This window comes from Chiloscyllium punctatum, unplaced genomic scaffold, assembly GCF_047496795.1.
Source record: "Chiloscyllium punctatum isolate Juve2018m unplaced genomic scaffold, sChiPun1.3 scaffold_98, whole genome shotgun sequence".
NCBI lineage: Eukaryota > Metazoa > Chordata > Chondrichthyes > Orectolobiformes > Hemiscylliidae > Chiloscyllium > Chiloscyllium punctatum.
Genome location: NW_027309832.1, coordinates 730,538 through 742,347, shown reverse-complemented (window position 1 = coordinate 742,347; position 11,810 = coordinate 730,538). Strand labels below are relative to the sequence as shown.

The window sequence follows — 11,810 nt, the reverse complement described above, 5'->3', positions numbered from 1 at the left end:
CGAACAACGTGCGCTGTACCTATGTCATTTATTACTGTGGATTAGAATACTTACAATGTGGAAACAGGCCCTTCGGCACAGCAACTCCACACCGACCGCCCCAGCCCAAATGCATTTGCCGTCTTTAATTGGGAAAATTTTCTGTCATTGTGAGCATCTGGATATACCAGTCCCTTCGCCAGCAAAAGAAATGAATATGTCATTAACCTTTGTTTGTTTCATGTCCAAAAATACTCAGATCAATGTCTCCCTTGATTACTTCTGCTGGTCATGTTAGCAAAGAGATCTAGCAAATTGCCAAGTGTGATTTTCCTTTCAAGAAATAATTTTGACTCAGTTTGGTTGCAAATATCTTTTCCTAACTTTGTGATTTTCTTCTTTTACATGGGTGTCCCGCACCTTACAAATGACAGAAAAGGAATGAAAGGAGATGGAAGCAGTTAACGCATCAGGTCAGCGGCAGCTTTCAATGAGATCACGGCTGATTTGGTTACTTCTCAAAACTGCATTCCTATCTGCAGTCATGGCCGAGTGGTTAAGGTCAATGGATTAACCATCCATTGGGGTTTCCCCACGTCGGTTTGAATCCTCTGAAATCTGTTGTGAATGCTTTCCTGCTGGAGTAATTTCCGTTCAAAAAGCCAATTTTGCAAATCACGCCTGGAATTTGATTAGAATTGGGAAACTCGAGTTCTTCATCAGAAATGTTCCATATTTAAAACATTATCTCTGTTTCTCTTTTCAGATACACTGCTCGACACATCGGGTTTCTGCATTTGTTATTGAACGCCCTGAGCAGAAGTGCTGCTTTTCATTAGATTCCTTTCATCCCTTGTCCTCTGTTCTCTGACTCTGGTCATTGGCAACACTTCCTCCTGCTCGTCAGAGTGATATTCCCCACCGCTCCTTCTCCCATCATTACAAACAACCGCAGGAAATTGCCACTTAACCATCTTTGTTCCAAAGTGAAACTCACCAGCCTCGGGAATGTCTCCACCAAACGGGACTTCTCTTCCCTGGACATGATGCAAACCAGAGGATTGTGAAGAGATATTGTGAAAATATTGTCAGTTGGCAGTTGGAAAAATGTTTAGGAAGCAAACCATATAATTTAGGCTCCAGCTTTGGAAATCTTGAGAAACTCTTTGGGGAATGGAATCAGAGGAGAATGAAGAAGTGTGAACTGTCAGTCCGAGTAGAGGAAGGGATATTGACTGATGTTCTCGGCAAAGGAACTGATCTGAGACATTGAAAGAAGTCTCGCTCCCGTACGTGAGGAATAAAAACTTCATCTGGACTCTGGGACAATGAAAAACTCTGGAACACTCAAGACAATATCCAAATATTGACTGAGATCACTACAGTACGAGTACCATAGATGGACCAGTTTTTGTCCAGTTTGTGCAGGAGGGCTTCCTGAGACAGTATGTAGACATGCCTTCAAGGGAAGAAGCCACTTTCGATTTAGTACTGCGTAACGAACCTGGCCAGGTTTTAGATTTGGAAGTAGGTGAGCACTTTGGAGACAGCGATCACAATTCTCTCAGGTTTACTTTCATGATGAAAAGGGATGTGTGCACTCCACGGAGCAAGAATTTCAGCTGGTGGAAGGGTAATTACGATGCAATGAGGTAAGACTTAGGAAGCGTAGAATGGGGTCGGAAACTGTGGGGGGTTAGCACATTAAAAATGTGGAACGTATTCAAGGAAAAGCTACTGTGTGTCCGAGATAAGTATGTACCTGTCTGGCAGGGAGGAAGATATAGAACGCGTGAGACGTGGTTTATTAAGGAAGTGGAATCCCTGGTCAAGAAGAACAAGAAGTCTTATGTTAGGACAAAACGTGAAAACTCAGTTAGAGCGCTCGAGGGTTCCAACGATATCAGGAAAGATCTAAAAAGAGAGCTGAGAAGAGCCAGGAGGAGACATGAGAAGTTGTTGGTAGAAAGGTTCAGGGATAACCCTAAGGCTTTCCAAAGGTATGTCAGCACTAAAAGAGCTAAATTTGGGACAATCAAGGATAATAGTGGGAAGTTTTGTGTGGAGTCAGAGGAGATAGAGGAAACACTAAATAAATATTTTTCGACAGAGTTCGGTATAGATAATGAAAATGTTGGCGAGGAAGATACAGAGATACTTGCGTCTCGACTAGAAGAGATTGAGGTTCACAAGGAAGAGATATTAGAAATACTGCAGAGTGTGAAAATAGATAAGTCAGCTGGGCCGGATGGGATCTATCTGATGTTGTTCAGCAAATGCACTGCAGGAAGGTACAAATCAAGCTGAACTTAACAACGGCTCGTTTTGAGCCGCTAATTTGCAGTGAAGTGGCGGCGCCAATAAAAGGTGTCACGCAGCTCGTCTAATTCCACATCCTGAGCTCGAAATGACGAGATGTCTCTCGCTGAGTTTCGGCAGGGTCTTGCATAGACGACACCATGACACTTATTCACTGGAGTGGATCATGAAATCGCATCGGGATTGTGAATAAAGCGATGGAAACTTCCAGCAGAGAAGGAGGCGACCCTGAAGCAGGCAGCTGAGGACAAATGTTTCTCCTTTGCCAGTGAAAGGCACTGCTTCACAAATTGGAAAATTCGAAGTGAAGCAGTGTTGGTGATTATCTTCGCTGCTTGTTCATCTTTTAAATTCTGATTCCGTGAAAGTCCATAGCATTACATATCGACATTCTGCCAGCGGTGAGTGTGTTTGTTGGGCCAGTGGCGTACTGGATAACGTGTCTGACTTCAGATCAGAAGATTGTAGGTTCGAGTCCAACCTGGCTCGAGGGGAATGTCTGACTTTAACCGTGCCCCACGTTGACGCTCCCCTGTGAAGTCCTGCCGGGACTTCGCTTCTGTGCTTCCACATTTGAAACTTGCATTTGTCCTCTTGTCCATTTCAAATTCCAGCTCACCACAACGGAGATCTCTGTCGCTTTGGGTGTATCTTTCTGTGGGTGAAAATGAGCATGAGTTTCTCAAAAGAATTACAAGTCGTTGTGGAAGTGTCATACATCTGCCCCATTATTGTGCCATTTAAGAACACAGGATAAAGTCATTGATATCTGCCCTGGGAACATTAGAACACACGAGACTTTGGGCCAAAGTTGGAAACTGCGACTGGAATAGATGGCTCTCTGATTCGCCGCAATGCACTCAGGCGGAATGGCCTTTTCCCACTTTGTAAATCTACGAAGACAAGTGCAAAATAATCTGCAACGAAAATGTTCATAAAGGGTGTTTTATTTACACCAAATACGATAGTATCTATCGCCTTGTCTTGTTATTTACTTGTGAGGATTCGATACTCTCAGCACCGTGGCCCGGATCGTATTCCCGCTCATGGAATGGTGGTATTGTTCAGCTAACATATCGGTGTCCCAGTACTTCTGCCGATTTTCCGATGCTAGCAGGTCATTGGTTTTGTCCGAAATATTATGAATGTTAACATAATACAGATAGCTGCAGTTGCTGGAAATCTGAGCCAAAAACGAAAATTGTTTTGCGGAACGCAGAAAGACTGGCAACAGAAACATCGACTTTCCTGCTCCTCGGATGCTGCTGTGCTTTTCCAGCATTTTCTCATCTAAAATCAGGTTTCCAGCATCTGCAGTCCTCACTTTTGCCTAGTTCCTTCAGTGTCGCTAGTTCCGAATTCAAGAACTCCATCTCTAGCGGTTTCATGTCTGTACCTCCATGCTGTGGAGTTGAAGCGTGAAGAAAAGTAACTCACCCCCTCAATCTCTGGGGTAATGAGGGGCTGAAAATGAATCGTATCACATTGAAGTATATCTACATGCGACTTAATCTCTGTCTTTTATTGGGAACCATCTCTTTCATTGTAACCATCAGGAAAGACCATTTCGATCGCTGAAAAAAGAAATGAATATGTCACAAACCTTTGTTTGTTTCATGTCCAAGAATACTCAGATCAATAGCTCCCTTGATTACCTCTGCTGGTCATGTTCGCAAAGAGATCTAGCATATTGCCAAGTGTGATTTTCCTTTCAATAAATAATTTTGACTCCATTTTGCTGCAAATATCTTTTCCTAACTTTGTGCTTTTCTTCTTTTACATTGGTGTCTCGCACCTTACAAATGACAGCAAAGGTATGAATGGAGATGGAAACATTTAACTCTCGTCAGCGGCAGCTTTCAATGAGATCACGGCTGATTTGGTCAGTGCTCAAGGGCGCTGCTGTCTGTAGTCATGGCCGAGTGGTTAAGGCGATGGATTAGAAATCCATTGGGGTTGTCCCACGTAGGTTTGAATCCTGTTGACGACGTTATGGATGCTTTCCTGCTGTGACAAGTCAAAATTCAAAAACCCTGTTTTGCAAATCAGGCCTGTAATTTGATTGGACTTGGGAAACTTGAGTTCTTCATCAGAAATGCTCCACATTTAAAACATTATCTCTGTTTCTCTTTCCAGATACACTGCTCGACACATCGGGTTTCTGCAGTTGTTATTGAACGCCCTGAGCAGAAGTGCTGCTTTTCATTAGATTCCTTTCATCCCTTGTACTCGGTCCTCTGACTCTGGTCATTGGCAACACTTCCTCCTGCTCGTCAGAGTGATCATTACCCACCGCTCCCTCTCCCATCATTACAAACAACCGCAGGAAATTGCCACTTAACCATCTTTGATCCAAAGTGAAACTCACCAGCCTAGGAACTCTCTCCACCAAACGGGACTTCTCATCCCTGGACATGGTGCAAGCCAGAGGATTGTGAAGAGATATTTTGAAAATATTGTCAGTTGGCAGTTGGAAAAATGTTTAGGAATCAAACTATATATCTTAGGCTTCAGCTTTGGAAATCTTGAGAAGCTCTTTGGGAAATGGAATCAGAGGAGAATGAAGAAGTGTGAACTGTCGGTCCGAGTAGAGGAAGGGACATTGACTCTGATGTTCTCGGGACAGAAACTGATCTGAGACATTGAAAAAATTCTCGCCTACGTACGTGAGCAATGCAAACTTCATCTGTACTCTGGGACAATGAAAACCTCTGGAACACTCAAGCCAATATCCAAATATTGATTCGGATCACTACAGTACGAGTAATATAGATGGGTCAGTTTTTGTTCAGTAAGTGCAGGAGGGCTTCCTGACACAGTATGTAGACATGCCTTCAAGGGAAGAAGCCGCTTTCGATTTAGTACTTGGTTACGAGCCTGGCCAGGTTTTAGATTTGGAAGTAGGTGAGCACTTTGGAGACAGCGATCACAATTCTCTCAGGTTTACTTTCGTGATGGAAAGGGATAGGTGTACTCCACGGAGCAAGAGTTTCAGCTGGTGGAAGGGAAATTATGATGCAATGAGTTAAGATTTAGGAAGCGTAGCATCGGGTAGGAAACTGTAGGGGGTGAGCACATTAAAAATGTGGAACTTATTCAAGGAAAAACTCCTGTATGTCCTAGATAAGTGTGTACCTGTCAGGCAGGGAGGAAGATATTGAACGCATGAGCCGTGTTTTACTAAGGACATGGAACCCCTGGTCAAAAAGAACAAGAAGTCTTATGTTAGAACAAAACGTGAAAACTCAGTTCGAGCGCTCGAGGGTTCCAACGATATCAGGAAAGACCTAAAAAGAGAGCTGAGAAGAGCCAGGAGGAGACATGAGAAGTTGGTGGTAGATAGGATCAGGGTTAACCCTAAGGCTTTCCATAGGTATGTCAGCAATAAAAGAATGACGAGAGTTACATTTGGGACAATGAATGATAATAGTGAGAAGTTTTGATTGGAGTAAGAAGAGATAGAGGAAGCACTAAATAAATATATTTCGACATTGTTCGCGATAGAAAATGTAAATGTTGGCGACGAAGATATATAGATACTTGCGTCTAGTGTAGTAGATATTGAGGTTCACAATGATTAGGTGATAGATATACTGTAGAGTGTGAAAACAGACAAGTGCTCTGGGCTGGATGGGATCTGTCCTAGGATCCTCTGGGAAGCAAGGGAAGAGATTGATGAGGATTTGGAATTGATCGTCAAATCATCGTTGTCTACAGGAATAGTGCCTGTGAGATGCAGCATAGCATATGTTGTTCCCTTGTTCAAAAAGTTTCATCGAGACAACCCTGGTAATTGCAGACCAGTGAGTCTCACTGCAGTTGTTGGTAACGTGTTGGAAAAGGTTATTAAAGATAGGATTTATGACCATCTCGAAATGAATCATCTGATCAGGGACATTCAGCACGGTTTATTGAAGGGTATGCCTTGCCTAACGAATATTGTTGACTTTTTTGACAAAGTGACCAAACAGGTAGATGACAGTAACCCAGTTGATGTGGTGTATATGGGTTTCAGCAAGTTGTTCGATAAGTTTCCCCACAATAGGCTATTATACAAAATGCAGAGGAATGGAACTGTGGGAGAGATTGCAGCTTTGATCAGTAATTGGCTTGCCAAAAGAAAACGGTGTTGTAGTTGTTGGAACATGTTCTTCTTGGTGTCCAGGTCTTGGCGGCGCACCACAAGGGTCGGTGTTACGTCCACTATTGTTACATGAGATCTAACCTTGCCAATCAGTCTCCCATGGGGAACATTATTGAACGCCTTACTGAAGTCCATATCAATCACATTTGTTGCTCTGCCCTCATCAATCTTCGTTGTTACTTCTTCAAAAAACTCAATCAAGTTTGTGAGACATGATTTCCCACGCACAAAGCCATGTTAACAATCCCGAATCAGTCCTCGCCTTTCCAAATACATGTACATTCTGTTCCTCAGGATTCCCTCCATCAATTGGAGTATTCTTGGCAGACGCAGTTTCATGGAGGGAATGCGAGGTCATATACTTTGTTGGGAAGAATCAAAAGACACACTAGTGTTAAAATCGATAGAAACGCAAAAAAAAGTGTGGTGCAGAGGACTCTCAGTGTTCTTATTCATGAAACCAACAAAGCATAATCACATATTTATTTCTTGCTGGCAAAACAAAGCCTTTTCTGATGCTCACAATTAAAGAGATGGTTTCGAAGAAAATAGGAAAATTAAGTCACCAATAGAGTAATCAATTACCAAGATATCCCTCGTGATGTTTTATGGGACATGTGGGATTTTTCTTATTTTGGTTCTCCAAACGTTTTTACAATGGAACCGAGAGTTTTAGATGGGAAGTTAAGATCACGCATGACTATTGCCATTTTTGTCACTCACATGCATTTTTCCCCCTTGTACGATTTATTTCTCTTTGTGGTTACTGCGAGTGGGCTTGTAAACTACACATGCTTGTGAGTTCATTCCTCACTGTCCCTCCACTCCAGCCAAACAGACTTTACATCCTTATTTCCTGAATCAAGGTAATCTCTAACCATTGCATAAATGTCATTAAAACTTCGGTATTTCAAACGCCTCTGTATATCATCTTTCAATATCAATTGATCCTTTACTGTATTGCAGTTGTGCATAAGAAGAGAAAAATAGAAGAGAGAATGGTGGACCTCCGCTTCACACACCCGTTATTGAAGCGAAAATGCAGATTACTGCCCATAATACGATCGTGGAAGCATGTGCCGAACCCTCAGGAAACACAGAATAAGTGCAGTGCCACAGGGCATGTCAGGGACAGCCCCAGAAGGACAACATAAATGCTGCTCTAAGCTCCTATTTTGGATGTATTTCTCAATGAGCAATAGAGTGTGACATGTGTTCCATCAGGAGTTACCTCACATAAGGAAGTAACCAGTGCTGCAGACGGTCATATCATCCGAATTCCAAGCCCTGCAATCAGAGACATTCAATATTCTGTGCATAACTGCAAGGAACAGCTGTCCGAGGCGTTTTTACAGTCCAGATGAAATTATGAATGCAGCTCTCTAGTTGTCAGCCTCTTTCTCCTCTGTGGTGTTTCGTGCAGTCCATGCGTGGAATCTCATCAACCACGTTTGAGCTGCACATGATGGGGTATTGGGCCTTGTTTTCTCGTGAGTTGTTATCTGAGTGAGGCCCTCGGTTTCTGTGCTGTCATATGTCCGAGTGTTCGGAGGAATCTGGATATCGTTTACAAGAATTTGTTTTTAACACAGGGAAACATGATTTAAAAATTACTTCGTAGCAAATACACTTTGCGAACTTTGTGTGCCATGCATTTGCGAAAGAAGGTGGGTGGATATTGGTATTTGGCAAAGAATTTGTGTGGGCATCAATCCAGCAGTCCCTAGTAGCAAGACGTACAAACGGCAGGGGCCACACATTCGACTAGAATAGCACAACAATAATAGGACAGGGCAAGCAGAAGACAGCCAGACAATTCATGGAAGCAGGGCACTCATCCACGGATTCCATACGTTGGACCCAATCTTCAATCCCAACAAACGGAAACAGTGGGAATGAAACCAAATGAATTCGTACCAAAACATGAGAGCAGCGCTTCACAGGAACCTCTAAAGCGCTGAGAATGTCACCCAGAAAGGGAGGAAAAGTCTGCAAACCATCTACCTAGCGTAACCGAACCTTTCAACAAGAACTCCAGAAACATCCGAACAACACATCTTTCTGCACCAAAACACTCCGCTTTTCAACAACAGATAATTGCACACTCTACTACCGCGTGTAAGATGAGAATTACAGGCCCTACACGACCAAGGGCGGCAGTAAGAGCGAGGAGAAACAGCTGCCACTGTCATTCCACAGCTCCAAACGGTCTCTTTGAAAGGTACATTATCGTATCAATGTCAGGGCAGCAGTAGAATATGGGAACTAAACAGCCTGCGCTGTGTATTCATATTCTGGACAATGTGAATTGTTTACAGTTTTCCCTGAAAGTGAGTGGACGTCGTTATTTCACCGCTGTTGTGAAGCCAGATCCTGCACTGAATCTGCTCCCTCGTTTTTTGTTGTTGTGGCTAAAAGGTGAGCAATCGCAACGTGAAACTTTGTTATATTTCTCTCATTTCCCTCATTACTGTCCTGGTGAGGGAGGCTGGAGATTGGCTCGCTCGATCAGATGGAGGCACCAGCGCATTGTTGACCTAATTTAATCGAGAATGTAATTGATAATATCACTTTGCATGGTGCATTTTTCTGTTTTGTTTAATGTTACTTGAGCACTTTCTGTTACTTGGCAATGCACTAAATCTCCAGAATGTCGGGAAGCACCGTTTGGAATTGCTTCGGTGTTATTTGTGTGAGCAGTTCTTGACATACACGTCTCGCACTGCCCCACAGACAGACGTAATGAGTTTGTGTGTCTGATAATGAGTTTTGCACCTGGTCCACGTTAAGAGCTGTCAGTTTTTGGATTCACTGGAGAGTTGAGGGGATAACACGTTTTGTGAGGTTCTTTTTTAGTCAACGAAATTATTTGATGGAGAACTTGAGAATGTATCAAGGAGAATGGCCATTGTCTGTAAATGTCTGGAAAACATTCCTCTCTGTGTCATTTCAAAACATTATGCCTCATGAAAAAAATTAAATTTCAAACACGCTGACTTAGAAACAAACAGCATGCGTTTTTGCAAGTGGTCTTTTCAAACTGTTGTCAGGTACTGGAGTGTCACAGAACTGCCGAGCAGGGAAGAAAACCTTCCTATCCACCTTGCACCTTTTGAACAGATGACCGTAACTAATCTAAACATATTTGCCAATATTTGTCCCTTATCTCTCCGAACAATCCCTGTCTGCATACCCATTTAGATGCCTTTGAAGTGTTGTGAGTGCACCAAACTCTGCCACTAAATGAGGCAATTTATTCCACATGCACAAATATGTCTGTATTAAAAACAAGTGTCGCTCACATCCCTTTCAAATTGTACTGCTCTCACATTAAACCGATGCTACCTCACTTTAAACTCACGTCACTTCTGAAAAAGTGTAGATTGACTATGTTCTCTGCTCGTCTACCTCATGATTTTGTAAACTTTTCCAAGGACATCCCTCAGGCCTGAAGCTCCGGGGAAAACTGTCGAAGAATATTTACCTTCTCAATAATGTCCACACCGTGCAAAACTTTCAAATCGTTGCAAATATTTTTTTTTAATTATGCTAAGGTATTCATAGAAAGTGCCAGGGAAATCTTCTGAAGTGAAGCGATGCTGAAACATTAGTCTTGACAGGTTTAGCGCTTAGTTATCGTCAGGGAGCGTCGCCGAGTGGTTTAATGTCGGTAAAAACAATGAATGCAGATGCTGGAGACCAGATTCAGGATTAGTGATGCTGAAGAGCGCAGCAGTACAGGCAGCATCCGAGGAGCAGTAAAATCGACGTTTCGGGCGAAACCTTTTATGAAGGGCTTTTGCCTGAAACGTCGATTTTTACTGCTCCCCGGATGCTGCCTGAACTGCAGTGCTCTTCCAGCACTACTAATCCAGAGAGGTTTAATATGATGGGTTTAGGATCCAGTCTCTATTGCGTCGTGGGTTTGAAACCCAACTTTGCAATACAACAACTGCAGGCAGCTTTTTATGACTGAACTTCACAGGTCCTGATATTGCTTTGTGGGTGTGTTTGTTACTCCTCGGGTCTCTCACCCTCTGCGATAAACACGGGAACATGAGCAACTGATTCTTAAAATAATGCGAACCACTGCTGTCCACATCCTCTCGATCACTGTGCGTTTGGATGTGTACACGCACAATTTTGCTACCAGTTGCTGTGTCTCAAATGGTCAGAGCATTTGGCTGAAATGTTGGTTGTCCAAGCCCAAAAAGAGCACAGAGCCTCAAATATTTCACATCAAGTATTGAGATCGACCATGTACTGACAATACAACCACGAGAACGCATCCTTGATTAACCCTGAGTCCGCAATGAGTGAGACGGCCACGTGCAGCAAAATGTGACCCCACTCTCTACAAGCCTCTGTTGCCAACAGAAAGGGGCCACTGCAGTTTCAATCAGCGGCTTCCTGCCCAGCCCTGGGACACAGCTCTTGGAAACTCCTTCCTCAGGAATGGCTGTTACCGTGTGAAAGGGTAAAAAATTCTAAATCAAATTGGAAATGGCTTCAGAAGATTGTTCCTGTTTTTAAAACATTTTATAATCAGAATGCCTTTCTCGAATATTAGAAGTGGTAAACTTTGTAGGCAGGTAGAACAAAGAAAGTGTTGATTGTGAGGACTCTGTCTCTTCAGCAGATGGGATTCCCTACACTCTAATCAGAAATGATCTGGTTTCCTGAGGTATTTTCCCGATTGATTTGCAGTCTGACAGAGTGTCTGGGAATCACTTCGGCGACCTCAGGATCAGGGTCAAAATATGAAAATATTAACAGAGAATCGAAAATCCCGGGGCAAGGCCTAAATGAATTGTAAAGGTCCAAAGGAATAAATCTGAGAATTGAAAGACTTGGATAATGTCATTTGCAATGGGGAGGAATGAACGAGATTTTTGAAAATTGCCGTGTCAGCTGAATTAAACTAATTATGAAATGATAAATTAGCCAACACCAATCCTGTCCTGGTACGCTGAGTCGGTACAGCTTGAGAACTTTGATCTCACTGGTGTGGGGTCGAGACCCACGCAGGGCGCTGTTGTTTGTTAATAGGTTTGCCGCTCTCCTTTAATGTTGCAAGAGAGAATTCGCTCGCTGAGGCAGGTTTTGTTGACACATTTTTTCCTCCGTTTTTGATCATCTCTTGGTTTCTGAGTGAAAACTGTCTCCACTGTACTGCAGGTGCAAGAGACAAGGTTATGAGTTCAGCCGAATATGCATTAAACGATGTCCCTTCCAAAACGCGAGGTTCCATTCCAAACGTGCCCCAACCAAATTGTCCAGAGACGTCGAATGCGAATGGCCACATGACAGTGTCAGCTGCATGTCAAATGGTGCTGCAATAGAATTAACTGAATGAGAATGCTCTGAT

General features: G+C 43.0%; 1 non-coding gene across 1 annotated transcript; it reads left to right on the top strand.

The window, feature by feature from the left end:
• Positions 1 to 4,206: 4,206 nt before the first annotated feature.
• Positions 4,207 to 4,288, top strand: trnas-aga (transfer RNA serine (anticodon AGA)). Its single transcript has one exon. It is a non-coding gene; the product is annotated as a tRNA-Ser (tRNA).
• Positions 4,289 to 11,810: the final 7,522 nt, after the last annotated feature.